Raw genomic sequence first — 24,361 nt, forward strand, 5'->3', positions numbered from 1 at the left:
CTTATATATATACCCAGTTTCTTCAGTTTCTGGCCCTCTCCCTCTAACCATAGGAATTAAAACCAAGTACAAGGGGTTGAACAAGGAAGAGATGCCATATAACTTGCACTTTTCCTTACTCTTCCTACCACAAATCTCTCTCTTCCTCATGCTTTCAAAATATATACATCAGAAACTGGCAAACACTATGTTACAAGAATGTATATAAAAAAGAAATTGGTGGACAGGAATTTCTACAATTTTAGATGGTTAAGTCTTGGATCTGAAGTCACAAGGACTGGATTTGAATCACTCCATTCACCAAACACCAGCTACATACTTAATCCTCAAATTCCAATATTATCATTTTAAACAGAGCTACCACAGTACTTACCCCCATTGAGTTATGAAGATTAAAGGAGATAATGAATGTCAAGAATTCATATAATAAAGCTCAATATAATTGCTTTCAAATCAATCAATCAATTTGGCAGAAGATAGAGGAGATTATATGTTAATCTGGGGTGAAACCTTAGTTTTCGAAATTTCATAAAGAAAAAAACACTGAAGCATTAAAAGAAACATATCTTTGTTCAATGAGGTTTTTGGTTTAGTTAACTGAGAAGGCTTGGTTTCTTGAAATCTTGGGCAATCTGTATTTATCTAACATTGTAGAGTTCATTATATTCAGAGGAGGTAATAATAAATTATCTAACTGGTTGTCAGATTTTAATTTTAATTTAATTCACAAATGTTTGTCATCAACTATGTAAAGGCCCTGTGTTGTATGTATGTGTGTGCAGTAGTGGTAGAAGGTAATATATATATAGATACCCATAAGAACATGAGATGAATGCTAAAAGAGTTATATAAAAATTGCTTTGGGATCACAGAAGAGAAAGCAATTAGTTTTATGTATTTGTGTGAGGACAAAATGGTCCTGAAAATTACAAAAGAAAAGACCTTTAAAAGATCATTCCAGGAATGGAGGTGAGGTATGACCAGTACAGAATAATAAGTACAAGGGCCCAGAGATGTGAATATACGAAATATATGGTAAAATAAAAAAATCCAGGTATCAAATTCTGGCTCTGCTCTAGACTTTGTGGCCACTTTGGATACATTAATTCATCTTCTATACCTTAGATTTTTATTCTGTAAAATGGAGACAAGACTATTGGATTAAGGCCTTCTCATTAATAAGACAATGTCATTCTCATAAAAATATAAGATGTTATAGTTAACTTTGTTTACTGTGATATCAGATTCCTTTTAACCTCAGGTTTGAAACTTTTAACATAATATGCCCTAAACATTAATATATTTAAACATCTGACATCTAAAGTTGATTTTTAAAAAGTTTTGAACATATTTTAATTTTTACTCACGGCATTTAACTTTTACTACTTTCTAAACATCTTCAGAGTGTTTATGGCTTCTAGAGATTTCTATCATTCATCTACACGAAGCTAGGAAGTGACATGACATATTTGCAAGATAACAGAGATTAACATTCAAGCTAACACTTCTGTTCTAGTATAGAATGGAGTATTCAAACATATAAAGACTGATCCTTTGGCTAGAAACAGCAGGACAGCAAAGTTTTCCTGAGGCTCTTTTTTTCTTTGTGCTCATTTATGTTTTCAAGTTGTTGGCTTCTCCAACACCCATTTGGGGAAATAATGAGGCAAAAAAACAATCCAGGGAATTCATCACGTGTAGTCCTCAGGTTCTCAGGAAAAACAATTAAGAGACATTAACACCAAGATATTGCAGCTGTTGGAATTATCTGACAAAAATGTTAAATCAGCCATCATTCAGATTTCATTCAGAAATGCAATCTACTCTGGCCTCATAGGTCATAATACACTACTCTAAGCAAGATACCCTGAGGAACAGTGCAGAACAACAAAATATATGTGACCCATATTTTATGGAACATGCTATTAGAGATCACCTGCCCACAATCAGACATTTTTCTTACTAACAATATATGAGTGCAGGAAGTCAGGCTGGAGGCCACCACATTACATAGGGCAGGGAAACTAATTCCAGTTTCCTTTACCCAAAATAAATCCCAATGAATGAAGAGATTTTAAAAATAGTTACAAAAAACTAACAACTCTCTTCTACATTTAGGAAACACATTTTGCATATCAGAAAAAAGTGACCTTATTATTTTTTTTTAAGAACTGTTACATATCCAAGAAGCCATATAAATCTCTTCAAAGGTTTTTAAAAGGTTTAAAAGCCAGGAAATTTAGATGTTTCAGCACCATTAATGCTAACCTTGGCACTGTGACTGCTACCAATCAATTTTTTCCTCTTAGAAAGAATAATTTTGATGAATGCTATTGCAAATTACACACTAAAAACATAAATTTTCATATGAATGGGGCCAATGTCTTTTGGCATGCTTGCTACCATCAAAATATAACTGCTAATCTTCAAATACAGTTATTCACAACTTCAGAAAATCATTTAGAAGACCAATTCTCTTTTTTAAGGTCAATGATTACCACAGTTAATGACCAATTGGCTTTAGCTATTACTGTCCTGACCTTTACATCATGTTTTAAACTAACAAGATAATAAATAACTATTAATAATGACCTATTCTGAAGGGTGTTTTTCAGTAACCATCTATGCTCACTGAAAACATAATTGTTTTTATGTTTTATATAATCACTGTCACTTGCTGATTTTTGCTTGTTTCCTTATTGTAGCTGGCGTTATTTTATCATGAAAATAGGAATAAGGGTGGAGGGTGAGAAGACAGTAAATCTGAGATACACTCTATTGGCATTAAAAAATATTAGTTAAACATATATTAGTTTAGAAAATACAAAGGGTACTAAAAGGTACAAATTGAAAAGTAAAAGGCATCTTCTCCTTGCTTTCATTTTCTAAAGATAATCACTCTTAAAGTTTCTTATAATTGCTTACAAAAACTATTTAACGCATATGTTTGTATACAGTAAATGTACTTGTCTTCTTTTTAATTTTATATATGTGTGTGTATATGTATATATACATATGTGTGTGTATGTGTGTGTGTGTTTATGTGTATACATATCTATAATCTATATACCTGATACACTGTTCTGCTGCTTTCTTTTTTCACTTACAGTGTCTTGAAGACTCATATCAACATACACAGGTCTATCTCAATTACTTAATAGCTGCACAGTATTCTATCATGTGAAAATACAAATTTATCTAACCAATCCCATACTGATGGATATCTAAGTTATCTCTAGTTTTGTTGTTTTGTTATTACAATACTTCAATAAATATCCTTGTACATATATTTTGGAAAACATCTGCAATGATTCTTTGAAGTACAACTCCTGGGTCAAAGAATATGTGCCCTTCAATTTTGAGTGATTTTGCTACACTGCCTTCCAGAAAGACTATACTGATTGATACCAGCCATTAAGGAGAATTTTCCTTTCTCCACCACCAGGAATTATCACATTTCTTATTTTCACCAACCTTCAAGGTAAAAAAGATCTCATTGTGTTCTCATTTAGAGTTCTTTCGTTATTAATAAGGGTATAAATCTTCTCATGTTTATTCGAAGATACTGTTTTCAGCTATAATTATTTTCTTATTTAGTTGGAATAGGAAAATCAAGTCTGATCCCTTTAGTTTAGAACTCGATATACAACAGCTACTCAATAAATGCCTGATCCCTTATCAAATGAATCAAGAAACAGTTTAATGAAATCTTTCTTCAGTGAAACTTTATTATTCTGATACAATCTAATTAATATCTGCTTTTCAAAATTCATAAAACTCCTTGACACTGTGCCAAAGAAGCTGGCAAAACTACAAGACAAGTAGATTACAAACAGAAGGACATACAACAATAAACACATTATGTAGTCACTTTCTTGTAGCTATAATCATAGACAAAATTCTACCCTGTTATACATAACACACATTTCTCCACATTATATAAACCTTTTGTAAAGCTAAATAATATTCCATCAATCCTACATAAGTAGCATTTTACAGGTTTTATTCTTTATACGAATAGTATGTTGTATATATCCTTCTACAATTTGCTTTTATCTTTTCATTCAACATTATGTTGCTGAGATGTAGGCATACCGATACTTGTAGATCTTTGTTAATTTAAGCATTTCCTAATCTTTAATATGCAGTGACTTATTTATCAATTACGTTATTAATTGGTGTCAAACTTATTACAAACAATATTGCAATTAACATTCTTGCATATATCTCTTTGACATATAGAGGCTACAATAGCCTCTATAAAATATGTATATGTGTGTGTATGTGTGTGTGTGTGTGTGTGTGTGTGTGTACCTAGCAAACTGCTGAGTCTTAAAGAAGCTCTTGCACAAGTACTCCCTTCCTTTACTTGTGAAAGCATAAATTGTCATAAGCATTTTGGAGATCAATATCGTCATACCTTGAAAAGTTACTTAATCTGTAACAACTACTAGTTTATTCCTAAGATTCATCCCACTTTTACAATTTCATAACTGGGTTATTTTTTGTTACCAAACATAAAACTGGCTTAGGTGTTGAGTATTCAGAAAAAAATTAAACAACAATGGGAAACATACTAAGATATGATTGAAGAACAGGGCTTGACAGTTAAAAAGCATCATAAGTACAAAATCAAATCAGCAAGCTTTTTATTAAGACAGAATACCATGTTGATAACAAATTCTGACAAACCATCATTCTGAAAGAACATGATTTTCAAATTGCTTCTAGAATTTCTGGAACAAATGAAATGACTAAAATAAGGTAAAAGCAGAGTAATATGTTTGGTGAGATTCCAGCAGTCATTTGTTATCTGAAAGTTGGCAATGCCTGAGAATTTAATACCATTTAAGTATATTTAACTACATATAGAAAGATATATGAAACACATATCAGACTATGTCTTGCTTTGATATGAAGGTAAAAAGTTACAGAAATAACTCGAGGCTCCCAAAAGAGCTTTATAGATGTCAAATTTCCCTGACAGCAGAGAGGCAAACACTGTTTCATCCACAAAGCTGAGTAACAGGTACTACTATTGTTCTTTATGTTAAACTTGGAAAATTCTCAAATTCTCATTATGCATAGCAAATCTGGACCATCATCCAGATGAATCCATTACATTCGTAGACTTAGAAAAGGCATAATCTAATGCGACAATCTGAGGCCCCTGAGTAGAGTCTTCGGATCTTCTAAAAGACTAACTTAGATTCTATATCGATGCTCTAAGAGATTCTAAAGAACAATAATCATAAATCGGCTCAACAAGTAAACACAGATCACTATCTCAATAAAACAGTCTGAGAACAAACATTTAAAGTTGTTACTGCATGATCGAAGCAATTGTTGAAGCTAATGTAGAAAAGCAAAGCTTTCCCAACCTGTATATGAAATTTCCCTTTAAAGAGAGGTCAGAAGAATTACAGAAAGGACATTTTATTCTAGGGAAAAAAAGGTATTTTTTTTTTTTTAATCATCATTTCTGTGCCTCAGCAGGTTTTCTATAATGGTACTCCTTGTATTTAAGCATGTGGAATGGTTCTTTGAAAACTGTCTTCAAATGATTCATGCCTATTAAATGTATTACTTTAAATCCTTACTGATATTTTTATATTTGTTAAAGCATAATGTAAGGTGCCACCTCTCCAAAGGCCTTTGAATTGCAGAAGCACTATCTTATCACTAATGGTTGTTTCAATGTCACATTACCAGTATCACTCATAAAATTCTATTCCTTTCTCTCTCCCTTTTGTTTTCTTTATAAGAGAAAATAAAGTATGTCAGATGTTAACAACAGCTGGCCCCACCTGGCCCATCCCCCTTGGCTCTAACATGTAGCATGCACGATTAGGGAAAATTAGAACTAGAAATAGAACTTGAAAAGTAATTAGGCAAATAATTAAGAATTTGTAGAGAAGTATCCATGAAATAAGTGTGAATTGCCTTTTTCTACAATATAGATACCATTAGATAAATTCATGCTTAGAACTCATAGAAACAATTTATTATGGCATAAATACTTCAAATTTAAGGAATTTTCAAGCTACATGATATTAAAGAAACTTACTGGTAAAATAGCTCTTAAATGGCAAACTGTGCTTCTAGAAAGAAAGAGGAATAAACTTATAAAAAATTGCAACATTTAAGTCAATTATTCCCTTGGATTTAGCTAAATTATATATGCTCTGTTTTTTCAGAGGGGATAAGACACCAATTACCAATTTCCAAAATTCTCTGCCTACACATAGCTTCTTCCCTAATTCAAAACCCACAGAGAAAGGAAACTCTGTCCCCCATTATTTAAATCAGTGATTTGACTAAGTTTTATGATCCAGTAGGGATTTGAAATAATCATCAAGACATCACTTATTCCTAAGGGATGAACTGAACACTAAGATAAAATGTAAATCATAAACACCTCTAATTTCTCAGGCATTAATTGTGTAATATTAAAAAGTGACAGATTCCTATTTAATTCTATTCCAAGGAAAGATACAACATGTTAATTTGTAGAAGTAATGTTTAATAATTTAAGATAATCCATAATTTCATAAAAATATTTTTTTACCCTACAAAGGTGAGCTAAATTAGAACGGTAAGGACAAAGAACAGTCCTGCCCTCTGCTTTCTCCTTGGTAAAGCTGTCAGAGTTACTGAATTATGCCCTTCAGGAAATCATTCCGTATCAATATTTAAGTTAATCTTAATGTCCTCCCCAGAACCAACTACATATATTCTACTCAGTCACAGATTTATTCCAATAGAGCACTGTGCAACCTGCATACTAAATATGCTATTTTATACACATATCTATGTTATTAAAAATAATTTAGTCTACTGCCATGCTACCCCGAACATGCCCGATCCCGTCTGATCTCAGAAGCTAAGCAGCATTGGGCCTGGTTAGTACTTGGATGGGAGACCACCTAGAAAAACCAGGTTCTGTAGGCATAAAAACTAAGGGATTGTAAACTGAAAAGGTCCTTACAATCTGTGAGGTCAACCAAGGGTTGCCTCGTCTAAAAAAAAAAAATTAGTGTGGCTTTAGTGAGTGTACAAAGGACTTGTACAACTTAATAGAAAAGCATGTTGAGTATTATCTCCATCAAAGAGATTATTTAATCAATCCTGAAGAAAGGTTTATATACATATCTCTCAAAATACATTTGTTTATTCTCTGGCATACTAAAATATGTTTTTTTCCCAAACCCTGAAGAACATTAACACAGTACATAATTGTGGCATAAGATAATAATTTTATAAATAAAAAGTATGTTCCAGTATCCTGAAGACTTAATTTGCATATACTCCATAAAATGGATTTTAACTTTCTGATTTGATTGTTCTTATAATCTTTTTTTGGAGCACTTTATGAAATCATAAACTTAGAAACCAATATGATTTTCAATGTTTCGTCATTAAGCCCTACATCTGGGCAGATTCAAGGGGATATTCATAAAAGAGAAAGGATAGATTTGGGGTACTTTTGGTTTTTATTTTATGCAAACCAATAACTGACTTTTAATTCAGTAGCAACAGGTTTTCCTAGTTTGTGGGACTATAACAGAACTGTGTTGGGCTCATATTTAGGCTCAACCCTAAGGAGTCCTCTGGGTTTGTGTTCACAGAAAGACTGACCAGAACTATAACATGATCTAGTTCCATCGCCCAGGATGTCATTTCTAACATGTAAGACACGTTACTTTACTTCCGCACAATGTTAACTTTATTTTCACACATTATTTTCCTTTAAATTGTTTGAAAATCAGATAATGAATGTCTTAAAATCCAAAATAATGCAAATTCTTCTAAGGTTTTTATAAACAATACCACAGACAAATTACTTAGGAAAACTTAGATATAAACATGTTACTAAAACCAGATTCCATCCTTTTCATCTAGTTATTGGGCATGGGCAATAAATAACATCTAAAACATAGAGCTATTGTGATAAAGTAGAAATCTATGTAAAAGTGCTTAGCAAAAAACCAGGCATATGATAAATATGGACACATTTTAGCAAAAACTTGGAAAACTGGCTTCTCTGTTGACTCCGAAAATAGCCAGCTCTTTGTCTTGAGATAAGTCACTAAACCTCTCTAGGCCTGTTTTCTCATCTGTAAAACCATATTCCTCAATTTTCACTCTTCTAGTCAGAACAGCCACCAACCCAAAGGACTAGACTGGAAGGAAATCTGAGAGGGCTTCTGGTTCCTATCTCATACAAATATTATAAACAACTTTTCAGTACCTTTACCTCTGCCCCACCACAGGTACTCAAAAAACATTTGTTGACAAAAGAAGAAACATTTGTTCTAAGTAAAAGTAAAATTAGAAATAAAAATGAAGCTACTGATAAAGACATTCTGTTCCTGCCTACCAGATTTCTCCAACTGGGACAAGCATCTTCCTAGGTAAAGTCCATCCAAAAAATGCGGAGCAGAGCAAACCACGAGAAAAAGATAAAGATCACCAAGACTGGAAAAACAGATTAAGATCTAGAATGAAGCCAACTCTGCCACTTATAAATGAGGCCAAGATCACTAGAAATATTAGCTGTACTATTAACTCAAGGCTTAAAGCAAAACTCAGAAACAAGAAGGCATCTGGAAAGCCTGATCACCTGACAGGTATTTTGCACTATCTTCCTTTTAGGTTATTTACATATATCTCATCTCCTGACTAGACCACAAATTCCTTGAAAGGAAGCATTATTGTCTAATTTACATTTACATCTTCCGCTATGCCTGGCACACTGCAGACATTCAATTAATATTAGGTAACTTAATTAAGTATGATGTCTTCTAAAGATAATCAGTGCTATCTTGACATTCGAACAAAGCATCAGCTAAGTTAAAGTCAAAATATTTATCATTGGGCTAAGGCTTTTTTTATTTTTAGCTTCCATTTTATTAAAATTACATATACATCTGACTTGAATTAGCAAATAACTTCAGGTTTGTCTTTTTTAAAAAACAGCAGACTCTTCTCCCTCTCCCATTTCCTTCTTCTAAGAAGTAATATGCATTTTCGGTTCTTTCAGATGATTAGTTTGGAATTTACTTCCATATCTCTAAATATCATGTGTATGTTGCTACTTCTTGATTTCAAGTTTTAGGCATTATCATTTCAATATGAAAATAAGGGTTGAGCTGTATTTCCTCTCCCCACCCCCAGATCTAATATACATACAATGTTTCCTACCTAGTTATATTATAATTAATGCTTACATAATTATGACCATATAAACAATATTCAGAGCTAAGCAGGGTAGTGAGATACTGTTACTTCTTTTCTGCACAACTTTTTGTTTATCTGAGGTTAATAAACATCTTAAGGATTTGCTGTTGTTTTGTATTTTCTTCAATTAGTTTTCTAAGAATATATCGTGAATTCAATACCACATTCTTTGCCAGAAGATCTTTTAGAATTCTGATGTTTATTATGACTGTGTGGCCCTTTGGCATTTTCAAGAGCAACACAAATATTTAAATTGTTTTTTAGTTACAAACCTCTTCCTTCACTGAATGGGATTCTATTAGGCCTAGGTAACAAACTGCCTGGGCTTTATATGGGTTACAGATATTTCAGATATTACAAAACTTTACACTAATCAGGTATCATTTAAAAGCATGAAATTGTTTTAATATGGTGTAATAGAAACAGCACAAGATATGGAGAAAGACCTGGTAGTGAATTCTGGCTTATACTAACTGAACAAGTTATTAACTTCCTTGAACCTCAGTTCCTCATCTAAAAAACAGGTATTATTTGGATATCATAGTTTGATTTCTGATTTCTCTACCCACTGGAATGACTTAAGAATAATAAAAAACCTGGATAAAATTGCCCATAAGCATTTACTCTAATAAGACAAGATATAGAATTAACTGAAACTTTTCAAGGCCCTAATTAACAAAGGAATTTTTAGAGCTAGTACAGAGAGTAAATTAGCAAGTCACCTGAACTCCAACGACCAAAAAGAGTAGCAAATGAAGTACTAATAATAATTATTAACTGAATATTTACTATTTAGCAGGCATTATCTCCTTTAATCCTGAATGTCAGCAGCTATGAAGTAATTTTGTCCACTGTACATTTGAGAAGCTAAGGCAAGTGACAAATATCCTGTCCAAGTTCACAAATACTAAGTGGAAGAGCCCGGATTCAAATCTAGGAATTCTGATGCCAAAGTATATGTACACATACATTCAATCATGGCCTGATAATGCTTTCCATAAAGATTTAAACAGCAACTTAATGGGTGAAATGATCTTAAGTAGATCACACACATTATAATTTTTTGAAAAAAAAAGGCGTGTTTGTGCCTGGATTAAGAAATTAGAAATAATCCTATGAGGTCGTATACGTTTTGCCAAAGGTTGCAGAAGAAATTGTGCTTATATCAATCTGCATCTATCCATACTAGTCATCCCTTGACCTTGACAACAGATCACATTAAGGATGCTCAAGCAGGCATGTCAGCAGCTGAGAAGAATGCTGGCTACTTCACAGGGCTATGACACACAGAGCATGCTATGGTCTGAATTTGCCCCCCCCCCCAAATTCATATGTTGAAGCCCTAACCCCAGCTGATTATATCTGGAGGGAGAGTCTTTAAGAAGTAACTAAGGTTAAGCGAGGTCATAAGGGTTGGGCCCTTTATAAGATTAGGATTTGGGCCTTAAAACAAAAGGAAGACATTATGTGTGTCTCTCTCTCCATCCCCAAGAACCTACTTCTTTCTCCCCCACCCCCAGCCCCCATGTAAAGACACAGCAAGAGTGGCATTCTGAAAGCCAGGAAGAACGCTATCACCAGAAACTGAACTCTGCAGAATTTTGATCTTGGACTTTCCAGTCTCTAGAACCTGAGAAAATAAGGTTCTGTTGTTTAAGTTGTCCAATCTAGGTATTTAGTATAACAGACTAATACAGACAGAGCAAGAATTTAGAAGGAACTTAATTAGGTTAGCTCTCTTTTTTTCCTCTTTCTACTCTTTCATATGTTGGAGGGGGAAATAAGGTAGCAAAGAAGTGATCAGTTGTTGAAAAAAAATAATGTTGCGATTCCCACAAGAACAGATTCAAATACAAACTTTCTGTTTACCATCCATTAAGGAGATTAGGTAGTATACTGTAAAGAACTAGAGTTGCAGTCAGAAAAGCTGAGCTCTAGGGAGTCTTGGACCCTTATTTGTGAGAAGGCTTTGGCCAATTCACTTAATCTTTCCATTTGTTCAGATATAATCAAGGAAGCCAGGCTAGATGATGTTTAACTTTCTGCTAAAACACTCTAGGATCCTATAATCTAGGTGGTGGAAAACTATATATTCTGCAAGTGGTAACACAGAGGATTTAAAAGAAATTCCAATGACACAAATTAGATCCTAGTAACCAAAAGAAAATTAAATATAAAAATAGTACTGTTATATCCAGAGCCTATGTATTTCCAAGGCAGTCTACAGATCATAATGAAAGCAATTATACAATTTCCATTTAAATAAGAAGTTTCTGTGATGTAAAAGTGGTAGCTTCCTCCTCCTCCCCCACCCAGCAATAAATCTTTGGCTGCTAGCAGCTATTTTCACATCATAATTTGAATTGGAGAAAAGAAAACACAAACAACACTGTTCTTCAAGCTGTGAGAATCAGGAATTGAAGAGGTTTGATCTAGGAGGGAGTCAGGTACAAAGCAAGCATGTTGGTTTAAAAAAAAAAATACAGTACAATGTAGCAAAAATTCCTATCAATATGGATTATGCAGGTTTGTGGAAATCCTTAACTTAAAAGTTTCTGAACAGCAAATGCTGTGAAACTCATTTCACAATGAAAAACTAGAATTGAGAATAGTTTCAAAGAATTCAGAGGATTCTGATGTAAAAAAATTATTCCCAAGGTAGCTGCAGTGTAGCAGTCAGAGCCCTAGAACCGCAGCTGGTCCTGGGTGTACAATGTGGCCTGCCAGTTACTGGCTGTGTCATTGTGTCGAACAAACCCAACCTCTCTGAGCCTTACAGTTTCCTCCACACAGAATCAGTTAAAAATACAATTAATATATTTAAACAGGCTTTTAAAAATGTTGCTAAAAAATATGAGAGCACCTAAGAATTCCAAGGCATGTTCGATTTCTCAGAGTCACAGATGTGATATCAGTTGTAAAAAAATACAAAAGGCAAAAAGAATTCCCAAAGCAGAAGTATCATATAAGGATACCTAGGAATTTTTTTCAATAGCTAATGAAAGCAAAATTTAAACAGTAGAAGGCAATGCAATAAAATACAATTTTTTACATTTAACAACTTGAGATTAATAGTTTTTTAACCTAGGCTTAGATGAAATTTGCCTTGTAGTTACCTATCAGTCAGGTAGTATATTTTCTTGCTCCATTGGAATGGTAAACTCTACTACTGGCTTCCTCCACAAAAATCAATCCTGGAGACATTGTAGCTTAGGGAGAGGAGTATTTTAAGGAACATAAAGAAAAATAAAAGCAGGTGAACAAAAAGCAAATGATGTATGCTGGAGGTAGGGTGCTGCAGCCTAGGTTGCAAAGAAACGCACTGTTGGAAAACTTCCCAGGGCTATTCTTGCCACTCCTCTGAGATGAGTAAAGCATACACCTTCACCACACCACAGAGGTCTAGCTGTTAATGTCAGCAGGGTGATACAAGGCAGCTTACAGGTTCTCGTGTGGCGCGGGTAAAACCACTAGGTGGAGAAGAGGCAGTGAGTGATCAACAGGAAGTCAGTGGTGCCTGGAGTTAAGTGCCAGATTACCAAGGACCAGAGGCTGACTTTGGCCCTTCCTAACTCAATTCTCCTTAAGAGACAGAGTAGTTATGTCCTGGGAATAAGAACAGATCTGGAAATCTAGACTCTTAGTCAACTATGAAGAACATCCACAATCAAATAAATATACTAATCTAAACATAAATCATTGACTTCTCTTTCCATTGGTAAGAGCGAGGAAAGGGTGGGAGACAGGAAGTAAAAGGGAGGGCAAAGCCATGCCAGGCAATACCATTTCTAGAAGCAGGGAGGGGAAGAGTAGGTTCCTACACTCCCAGCTTTCTACTAGACTAATCATTCTAATCAAGCTCACAAAATGGGAGACAACTAACCAGAAATTATCACTACTGCTGCTGTGCTGGAGCTTACCAAAGGAAACTAAATTGTGCCCAAGGCAATTTAAACCAAAGGAGACAATGGCCATTAGGGGGCACCAAACCACAGTTAGGATGAGGAAAGATTTGGTTCTCAGCTCCCAATGCCCAGAAATCCTGGCTGGAGAACTGCACAGACTTGCTCTAGTCATTTCATTAATATTAATATCAATATCACATATTCTTGAACTTAAACAATTAAAAATTTGGAGTCTCTTTTTTTTTTTTGGAGTTTTATGTATTCTGCTGAATCAGAATTATTGGAATAGATGTACCAGTAATTTTAAATAAGCACAATAAAAATAAATAAATAAGCACAATATACCTAAGACATAACAATGTGAAGCATAAAGAAAAAATGATTTTAAATAATTTAAAATATTAAAATATTGGTATAACAATATAACAGCTGTAAAACAAAAACAGTAGAGGGAATAAACAGCAGGATGGATACAGCTAAAGGATTAATTATTGATACAGAAAATCAGATTGTGATCTTTCCTAAAAGGTAACAGGAAAGAATAAGATATGACAATGTGAAAGAGAAGCCAACAAATGGAAGTAGGTTTGTGAACTCTGTACAGATAATGAGTCTCAGGGAAAATGATGGTGACAGAGAAAGAGACAAAGTAAATCTTTGAAGGAATACTTAAAATAAATATTCCAGAACTAAAGAATGATGAAATATCTCAGAATGAAAGAGATCACTAACAGAACAGATAAGGAAAACTATACCATGACACATTATGGTTAAATTTTAGATTAAAAAAAAAAAGATTAATTACTAAAGCTTCCATAGAGAAAGCAGATAAACTTTGGGACAATACTGGATACAATACAATACAGTAACATTTTTAAGTATTGAAGGAAAATAATTTTGACTCTAGAATTTTATATCAAGCCAAATTGTTTCTCAAAGGTAAGGGCAGAATAAAAATTAGTCACGCATACCAGGGAACAGAAGGTTTGCCTCACGAGACCCAAACTGAAAACATTCTTAGAGAAAGAACTCAAATAAAAAAAAAAAATCAGGAAGATAATGCAAATATACAGGATATAAGAGTTATCAAATATCTTCTTTGTTATTCTTACAAACTAAGCTACAACAAAACAAACTAAAACAAAGCTAAACTAAAACCCCTAAACAAGAACAAGAAACAAGAAAATGATATTAACAAGAACAAGAAGGTAAGAAATAATAAAGAGTAGAAATCAACAAAATATCAAATGAAAAGCAATATGAGAGATTAACAAAGGTAGCTTTTCTGAAGATGAAAAATATTGACAAATACTGACAAACCTTTCATCAAAGACAAAGGTGAGGTAGAGGGTTGGAACAAAGAAGCAAGATACAGAATGAAAAGGGAGAGTATTCAATGTTAAATAGATATTTTAAGAAAAAGAGAGAGAAAGCAAGCAAGCAAGTAATATACCATATTGAATATACCATAAAGCATGAAATAATTTAAAATGGTAGTCAAAACTCCCCTCTCAAAAAACTCAAGGTCCACAATAGAGTTTTAATTAACTTTTAAGAAACATTAATGGCTTTATAATACAAGTTGTACCAGCAAATAGGAAGAGTATGAAAATTCTCAGCTTATTTTAGGAGGCTAATTAATGGAATCTTTCTTATAAAGACATTATAAGAAAATTGGGCCCATTTCACTTATGAATTAAATAGAGACAAAAACCTCCAAATATTAGATATTAGATTTAGAAAACTGAATCTAAGATAATATTAAAAAATAATAATACATAATGATGTCATGAGGTGTTCGGCAATGCAAAGGTAGTTAAAAATCATCACGTAATTAGCTCAGTTAATCCAGGAAAAGCATATGATTAAGTTTATTGCCTATTTATGAATTTTTTTTTTAAAAAGCGTTAAATTAAAAATGGAAGAAAACTTCCTTAAGTTGGTATAGCTGTACAGGTATGCTGTTCCATCTGAGCTTAGCTGAACACCTGCTAGTAAAATTCAGTAACAAAATAATTTCAAATAAATTTTCAGTTTTCAATGTTCCTCACTATCTTAGCTCTCACTCCAAAATGCATGAAAAACATATAACCAATTAATTGAGATCATCTTGCTCTATCAATTGTGTGAATATCTGCACTCAGGCTACAAGTAGTATTGGATAACGAAGAATATCTGTGTAGCGACAACTAACATGAAACACTATATTTAATGTAGAATCTTATTTCTCTTTAAGATCAGGAACAAAAGAAAGGTGACTATCAGCAGTACTAAACTTAAATGCAGTTCTAGAGGTCCTGGTCAAAATAAAATGGAAAAGAAAATCTGTAAAGATTGCAAAGAGAAAAAATTCATTATTTTTAGATGATTTAAATATCCACCTAGAAGAAAATAACAAATTTTCATAACAGAGTTCAGCAAAGTTGTCAGATAAATTATAGGGTCCTTATCATATGCCCATAAACTTGAATAGATCCATAAATTTGGATGAGAACATAATTATGCTTTTATATTCAGAAATCTTTATTTACTTTCTCTAACTTCTATTACATTTTACTCTCACCTCTATTTAGCACTTATTTCAATTATTATTTTTTTTCCCCTCTTTAACTCCCCCACCCCCCACTTCCACCTTTGACCTATGGATGTTGCCGTTTCCCCTTAAGAACTGGATCTCTGAGGGCAGGGCATCTCCCCCAACACGCTCACGTGTGCACCCAGGCCTGGCGCCCCTGGTGCACCCAGTGTATGGTCTGTGGCTCCACCTGGGGCGCAAAGCCAGGACCTTCTGCGTGTAAAGCAGATATGCTAATAACCACTACACTATGGAGCCATCCCCACTTCAATTATTTTTATAGGCAATAAACCATAGTAGTTGTCACCAATAGAAATCAGTTATTTCTATATCACATTACAGTTGTTGAAGGTATCTTGAAATAGCATTAATGTTCACCACTATTACAAAATTATGAGTTATTACCAATATAATTATTTAATACATTACCAAAAAAGCACATCTATGTATTTTCACACATGTATACATTTTAACATTATCTTGAGAAAGTTTCCATACACTTCACCAGATTGCCAGTGTCCATGACACTTAATTCTTCAAAAACCGTAATTAAGGAGAAAGAGAAAATTATCTTCATTTGAACAAATGACCCAATATGGAAAGAAAATTTTATTACTCAATGTGGAGTGTTGTTTTAAAGAATCTCTCCACCTTTTTTCAATTAACACTTGTTTTTTTCGATTAACACATTTGGTCCCAATTGAGTCAAAAAAGACAATAGGTATTCTTGTCTCAATTTGGTCTTTACAATTTAAGAACACTCAAAACATCCAAAAGTGCTTTGTCCAACTGATCAAAATGATCAAAAGATAAGAAGAGAACCAATGATTGAATTAAATTAAAGTAGTAAAGACAGTAGACAAAAATATTATGACCATAGTCAACTTTATGAATCATTATATAAAGTAAGATAACAAAATGGTCCCTGTCTCTATGCTAGCTCTCTGTTTCAATGTTTATAATTTTATAAAAATAAACAGGCTTAAAATGAAAATAAAGGGATTTCAATTCAAAATAAGTTAAAATTTTCTGACACTCAAGTAAATTAGGAACTATTCAAGATTTTCATCTGGAACTCTTTCTAAATAGATCTTTATTTGGTGAAAAAGGTTCAAGGCTGAGTAAAAAGATAAAACCAGCTCTCTAAACCTTACCCACTTTATTGACCCATGACAGTAACTTCACTAGAAACAGATCTTAGTATGAAAGTACCAATTACAATTATTCTAATTTCAATGAAAGATGAATAAATCAATTATTTTCTACTTCTCTAGTTTACATTTCCCAGTGCTATGTAATATTAGTAAACAGAAAAAGTCATAGAGAACTATAGCAATAGTTGGGAAATATATTTTCAATTTTTATTGACAGAGTCAAAGCCATATTTCTTTTATCTATGATCCATAAGTTTGTTCTATATTTTAAAACTGGTATATGAATTAACACTATCAAGAACACAAAACTCTATTTTAAAAAAGCAATAGAATAATTTAAAATTTTTAGTCAATGATTTGCCTACATTAAAAAGAATTTTTTCTGTTTTCATGTTTGAACCCTGATTATTTTATTACTCTTTTAGTTACTTTGATGATATAAGTACCAGGTGGGTGGACAAGTGCATGAATAAATAAAATAAATCCCGTGAAGACAGATAAAGTTGAAAAACAGCATAAAAAATTACTAGGGATGCTCTATTAGGCAAGGCCTACCTGAGGAAGAAACATTTGAGTGGAGATCTAGCTCCAGGATATTATGAAAAGCCAATGACCATGTCTTTTTTGTTTCAAATACATTTTCTAAATTAAATTATTAAAAATATTAAAAAATCAATTTATTTATCCATTATAATTCTAAATAGGGAAGGCAAAAACAACATGCCAGAGATAATTCCCAACTCATTTTGGTTCTTAGTTTGATAACTGCTAACAAGATACAAAATTGGCTAATTTAAATTATTGTGTGTCTGAGACATATGCCGCCCTCTAACAGTGGGTAATGAGAAAGAAAAAACAGAAGTTTACAGGTAGGCAGCTGATGGGGGGAAATCCTGGATGATTCATAAACTGGATAAGCAGCTCATAAATAAATCATAAATACATGACATTTCTATTTTCATTTTATTCCAAAGAGGCAACAATTTTAATGGGCCAGGGGGGTTACACATGTGCATGTGTACTGTGGCTTTTATAGCTAATTTTATCTAGCACTTTCCTCTTTTTACTTTCAAAGCATTTTATCTCAAAGTATAAATTTTAAAGGCAAATCTGTAACTATGAAATGGCTCTGGTTCAACGTTATCAGAAAAAGACCAGAACTTTAGATTATATAAATTCTCATGTTTTTCTTCTGCGATGCATCAGACACTTGGCACAATACTTCAGTCATTGGAGAAAGCCTGATTCTTCACTCCTTCTCTGATAAACCATTCGGTCAGAACTATGTTGAATTTATTTTTAAGTATCAAACTAAAAAGCTAGAATTCAACCTCTGACAAAACAACAGAAGGGGAAAATTAGTTTTCTTTAAAGATATATATGCATTACTCGAAAAAGGTTGATATCAACTTTTACATATTATAACTCTTTTTAATAGGGTTTTAATTAAAGACTTTAAAATTATATGAATTAGATTGGAATGTATATTTCCTTATACTGTTATGAAAGCTTTCAATCTTTAACTTACATGAAATCAGAGCAAAAGTACTGACACCATTATCACAAGCTAATCCAAGAGAGAAATAATCTGAAGAATTTAATGTAAAGAATGTACACAATAGCACTAACTCCATCAAACTGAGTTATATTGGGTACAAATGAAGAAATGTGTGCATTCGTTCATTTTTTTATGAAGACTATTTTTTAAGAGTAGTTTCAGATTCACAGCAAAATTGAAAGGCAGGTACAAAGATAACTCACATTTCCTCTGACCCACATATGCACAGCCTCTCCCATTATCAACATCCCTCACCAGGTTGGTACATTTGTTACAACTGGTGAAACTACACTGACACATCATAGTCACCTCAGATCTGTAGTTTGTTATGGCTCATTCTTGGTGGTGTACATTCTGTGAGTTTGGACAGTGTATAATGACAGGTATCCATCATTTCACTGTCTTAAAAATCTCTGCCTATTCATCTCTCCCTCACCAAATTCCTTTTTATTTACTTTTCATATCAGCACTGGCCCCACATAATCGTAAAGCTGGTGCACAAAAGAATTTTGATTCTCTGTACTTGCAGCAATCTGAGGTGAGGCAAGAATATGAAGATAAGAGTACTGGATCTCCTCCTCACCTTCCCTGCCTCTCTTCCACCACCCAGACCCCACTAAAATAAAAAGGACCGCTTATCTTTGAATCTCTAGCATCTAAGACAATATTACCACAAAACAGATACTCAAAGAATACATAATGTCAGCTGAAATCTTTGAAATGAGTTTTTTCCACCAAGTTTCTTTATTACCGGAAATACTAAATAAAACCTTGGTACTGCCATGAAATAAATGTGTTCCCCCTATTGTTCCTACAAATACCAGTGTAAAAGTAGCCTCCTCAATGTGAGAGTAGGTAGGTCCTGGCAAAAAAATAAAAAAGCTGTAGCAGCGAGTATCCAAAGCTAAAAGGTCTCCTCAGCAACTCTGAAACTAAGTTTTCAAACATGTAGATTAAAGACATTAGAGAAGTAAAGAACTTCCATGCATCTAGAAGACATCTACCAGAGGTGAAAAGGAGGAATGCCAGCCAGACATGTTAGCACATAAAGGGGTAGACTCTAAGAAAATAGTAGAAGCTCTTAAGAATGAAAAGTGAACCTTAAATATTGAAAAACTCTCAGTGTCTGCAGACACCCTACAAAAAAATGATGGTCCTCTCCACACTCCATCCCAGTGGTAGGCTGAGAAGAGGGTACTTCCCCAGCACATTTCCAAATGCAGCTAAGTCATGCATTTAACGGTCACTGTAGTAAAAAGGAGTACGACTTTAGATTAATTGTTTGAAAAACTACAAGCTGGCCCCTCTCACTGTCTGCCTCTGAGAGGAGATCACACTCTATCTGTGGCGCGTTACCTTTTCTAATAAACGTACCTTTGACTCTAAAAAAAGTAAAAATAAATAAAAAATTAAAAACCACAGTTTCCCAAGGAAATTTATCTATTAATGCCAAGGAAACAGAGTATTCATTAACCATAAACCTTGAGAATGCCATTTAAAACTTATCTTAGTACGAAGTTTATATAAAGTTCTAACAATATTTTATTAAATTATTTCTCCCATACTCCCTTTTAATATTATCAGAAGGGGAAAGTCACATAAACATAAAGAATAGACTGCTGAAATTCACCCCTAAAAGTTTTTTTCTTGATAAGCATCCCTGTCTCCCTCTTTCTCCCCACCCCCCAGCTCTGAACCCCGCAGCTGTGCGTACATGTTCCTTCCTTCTCAATAATTACATCCAGGCCAGCAGTGAGTGGAAATGATTTGGTGAAAGGGACAAGGCAAAAAATTTCAAAAGAATAGCAACAGGTAAGAATATGGGTAATAAAAATCAATGCCTATAACTAAGCAAAGCATGTAGATATCATAACAGCTTTCCCTAGTGAACCATTGAAATAAATCACTATAACTGAAGTTTTCTGTTAAAAGGTCTATCTTCTCTATTGAGCCCACAAATGCCCATCATTCATGTGTGGCAACTGCTTCTCCTTCCATTTAACACCCAATATCTGTTTGATTGTGATGAAAAAAGAAAGCTACAAAATAAAGAGAATACTTATTTCATCCACTGATTTATACTTATTCATCACACTTTTATTAAAAAGTTCCTGCCCTAAGTTCCAGGCCCTAAACTGGGCTAGAAAAGAACCACCACTGAGGTAAGGAACACTGAAATGAAGGAGAGAAGTTGCTCCAAACCGAGACTTACTCCATGATATACTTTGGGCTCCCTTAAGCTTTTTCTGTTCTTCCTCTACTCACTTAGTAATCCGGTAAGAGGTAGAAGAACACATACACAAAGAACAAAGCAGGTTAAAATACTTGGTGAGTCCCTGACACCTGGCCAAGCCATGAGGTCTCTTTATTCATTACAACACAGATTTAAACTCAAGAAAAAATAGGAAGGTGCTACAACTCACACACTATGAAGGATGGGCCTCCACCCTGAAGAAAACGATTTTTACAGCAAACTTTTTAAGAACAAATTTGTGGACTGGTACATGGTTTATGAGTTGGGATATACCTGCCAACAGATAACTATGAGGCAACTATAATATGCTCAGAGACTCATTAATAAATGAAAGATCTCACTATGTGTCTATGGCATCTTAATATTTCATTAATTTCCTTCAACCCAATTGGAAAAAACCTTATAAGGACTCAGTGAGGAGGAAGCATAAATTAAGAACTCTTCAAAGATCTCCAGAACATAGATTTTTGCACCACCCCACCCCACTCACCTACTACATGACCGTGAGCAAATTAAGCTCTGTGCCTGTTTCTTCATCTATAAAATGTGGCTAAGAAACATGGACTTCATAGGGTCATAGTGGATTGAATGGCCACTGTAAATAATGCTGCAATGAACACATGGCATATACATCTTTTCTAGTTATTGTTTTCATTCCCTTTAGATAAATACCCAGAAGTGGAATTGCTGAATCACGTGGAGCTTCTATTTTTGATTTTCGTGAGGAATCTCCATATTGTTTTCCATAGCAGCTGTACCATTTTACATCCTCACCAAGAATGCACGAGTTCCCTCCACATCCTCACCAACACCTCTTCTGTCTTGTTTTTGATGACAGCCATTCTAACAGGTGTGAGGTGATGTCTCATGTGGTTTTGATTTGCATTTTCCTTATGATTGATGATGTTGATCACCTTTTCATGTACTTGTTGGCCTTCTGTATGTCTTTGCTGGAAAAATGCCTATTCACATCTTCTGCCCATTTTTTATCAAATTGGTTTTTTGCTAGTGAGTTGTATAAGTTCTTGATATAACTTGGATATTAACCCCTTATCAGATACATAATATGCAAATATTTTCTCTCATTCAGTAGGTTGACTTCTTTTTGTGGTTTCCTTTGCTGTACAGCTTTTCAGTTTGATATAGTCCCACTTGATTATTTTTGCTTCTGTTGCCTTTGCTTTTGGGTTAAATCCAAAAAATTGTGCCAAGACCAATGTCAGGGAATTTACCACCTACACTTTCTTCAGGAGCTTTATGGTTTCACGTCTTACATTCAAGATTTCAATCCATTTTGAGTTAATTTGTGTATATGGTGTAAGTGCTCCAGTTTCACTGCATGTGGCTACTCTGTTTCTCTAACGCCATTTTTATTGAAAAGACTGTCCTTTTCCCATTGTATATTCTTGGCTCTTTTGTCATATATTAATTGACTGCATATGAGTGGGTTTATTTCTGGGTTCTCTATTTTGTTCCTAATGGGCAAATGACCTAGGTGCCTCTTTTATGCCAATACCATAATGTTTTGATTACTATAGGTTTGTAATATAATTTGAAATCAGAGAGCATGCTGACTCTCTATTTGTTTTTCAAGACACAAATATTATGTTATTTAATTAAACATGCAACCACAAATGTAAGTGCAATTATTATCCTAATTAGGATATAAGAAAACTGAGGAGTAGCAAGGTTAAATAACTGATCAAGTCCAAACAAGGGAAGTGGCTGATTCACAATTAAAGTGCAGGTCTGTGTAACCCCCAAACCAGAGTCCTTCAGCAGTATGAACACTGCCTCCACAAATAACTATCAACACACTCAGAATTCAAAATACATATGTAATTTAATGATTTATAAATATACACATAATTTAATGACCTTTAAGGTTACTTACTATAAATGCTGAATAAAATATAAATGTGTAGCTCATAAATTAGATAGCAAGGACACTTCCTTTACTACATAAAACTACAATGAGAGATATAGTAGTTGACTGAGGTAAAACTCCAACAAAACTCCAACGAACCAATTGGTCAAATAGCCAGGTCAGGTTATTTGTTGTTTTAGTTGGGGGAAAGGAGGATTAGTAATTTAAAACAAAATAGTTATATGAAACTATTAAAACGATTTTTTTTAAAGCCACAATTTTCACCTTCCAGGTGGCACTGGCCTATGCTAAGCCTACTGTGACTTACTCTGAGTATATTTTCATTGAAATGTAAAAGAGTAACCATGCCTCCCTTCCACCAACCACTATTGCCACTAAAGAGATCAACTGTTTTACTACCTTTGCTCTTAGACAGGAGAGATAAAGACGAATGCACTAGCATCTTTGAAGTGCTATTTTGTGTCAAGAACTATAATGCCCTACAAAGGTTGTGAGATTAATCCTTAAAAACAGCACATGGGCAAAGTATCATTATTTCCATTCTGCAGAAAATTTTATCTCTTGATTAGATCACCCATCCATTAAAGGACAGAACCTAAATTTGAACCTAAAACTCCATGGCCTTCTCAACCAGTGATTCCAAAAGCAGCCTTGGCTATGCTCAGTTTGCAATGCATACCCTTACTTTCTTCTCTGGTGCTGATCTCCTAATTCTGCACTCCTCCATATTTACTGTCCCAGAGCCAATGCAGAATCTGAGTAGATGGGAATTTATACACAGCATGTAGATTCCCCCTTCAAGGTGATCAGAACAAAACAATTGAAGAGATGTTAAACATAAAGTGTTTAACACTATTAAAACTTGAAAACAAATAACAAGAAAGTAAACGTGATTCAATATTAAATTATCCTTTATATGTATTCTTTAGCCAGATACTTGAGGAAACTATAAGTAGGAAGAAAACGTTTCTAATTCCAAGAATGAAATGAATTAGTTGGATTTTTAAATGTTTCTCAACTTTTTAATTCTTTATATTTCACTGTTTCATTGTGCCACAGAACTTTAAGAAATGGACATAGTGGTTTATTTAAAATACTTGAATTGCTTTGTTAGAATATGAAAACATTACTCTCAAAGAAGTTATCAAATGACCTTGATGATCTACACAATATTCATCATAGACTGGTAAACATTTGTGAAAATCCTTGCTGTGATGATTGATTGTGTTTTTCCCTGCTTCAGTTACCTCAAGCTAAATTGCCTGTCATTAAAATGATGACTTCTGTCAATGTAGTTTCTTAATTCTTCCTCGGTCCTTTCTAGCAATGACAACCTTAGAATAATATATTGTAAGTCTTTATGGATCAATAATACACAGTATAAAACACAGCCATCTACCACCAAGATTTTTATCCCCCTATTTATAAAGATGTCTGACAAGCTAAGTAACAATAAAATTCCTTACTGAGAAAACAAAAAAAAAAGGTGTCTAACAAACAAATTAAATACAATACTATAAACAGCATATGCCAATCTAAACAAGTTATGAATTTTGAGTGAAGTTCAATTTTAGCAAAATGCTTTTATTATCCTAAAGTAGTTAATAACTGAGATGTCATTTGCAGACTATTCAAGAAAAAAATTATTATTCAGGCCCTTATTTAGACATTTTGAAATGATTTATGGGAGGTTATTTACATGAAAAGACTTCTCTGCAATGTCAGAAAAAGAAAGCTTCCACTTAAAAACCATAAAAGATAAACCATCTATCATATTCTGGTTAATT

At 33.6% G+C, this 24,361-nt stretch overlaps 1 protein-coding gene and 1 pseudogene across 2 annotated transcripts in view; one reads left to right on the forward strand and one right to left on the reverse strand.

Annotated features, from left to right (window-relative positions):
- FBXL17 (F-box and leucine rich repeat protein 17) overlaps window positions 1-24,361 on the reverse strand; it is a 439,190-nt gene that overhangs the window by 325,637 nt on the left and 89,192 nt on the right. The window lies entirely within an intron of this gene.
- LOC120591013 (uncharacterized) lies at window positions 6,833-6,951 on the forward strand (annotated as a pseudogene).

Source organism: Pteropus medius, unplaced genomic scaffold (genome assembly GCF_902729225.1).
Source record: "Pteropus medius unplaced genomic scaffold, Ma_sr-lr_union100, whole genome shotgun sequence".
Lineage (NCBI taxonomy): Eukaryota > Metazoa > Chordata > Mammalia > Chiroptera > Pteropodidae > Pteropus > Pteropus medius.